A 584-nucleotide genomic window follows, 5' to 3' on the forward strand; every position below is an offset into this window, starting at 1 on the left:
CATGGCATACAGTGTGCAAGGAGAAGCCGTTAGCAAGGCTATTTTCGAAGAACCGGACTGGACAGAAGTAATTCGTTACCGGAAGTCGAAAAACGCTGGCGTCCAAAATCAAACCACGAAGAACGCGGATCCAGGACAACAACAGGAGACGGCGGACATGAAGACGCAGCGTCCCCTTTCTCTGTACCCCAGACGTCCTCTCCCACGACTACCGGAGAACGATTATAAAATTATCTATAGGCCAATGGGAGGCGTCGACATTGGCAAATACTCCGAAAGGACTATCAAGCATGCAATCATCACAACTGCAGGCATACCTATGCAAGATATTGACAAAGATTCGGCAAGAACGCATCAAGTCAAGAACATCTTCACGATCTCCACCCCGAGTCAGGACAACGCACTGAAGTACGTGCAAGTAAAGAAAATCCAGATCGAAGACAAAGAAATCAACATGTCCTCGTACATCGCCCCACCTGATCGTGCGGTGCAGGGCATAATATACAGAGCCTACGAGAACGAATCTCCGCGAGAAATGATCGAAGAACTGAGGAAAAGAAACCCGAACGTACCCATAGTTCAAG

This window comes from Amblyomma maculatum, chromosome 8 (assembly GCF_055883805.1).
Source record: "Amblyomma maculatum isolate TAMU_Amacu chromosome 8, ASM5588380v1, whole genome shotgun sequence".
In the NCBI taxonomy this organism is placed as follows: domain Eukaryota; kingdom Metazoa; phylum Arthropoda; class Arachnida; order Ixodida; family Ixodidae; genus Amblyomma; species Amblyomma maculatum.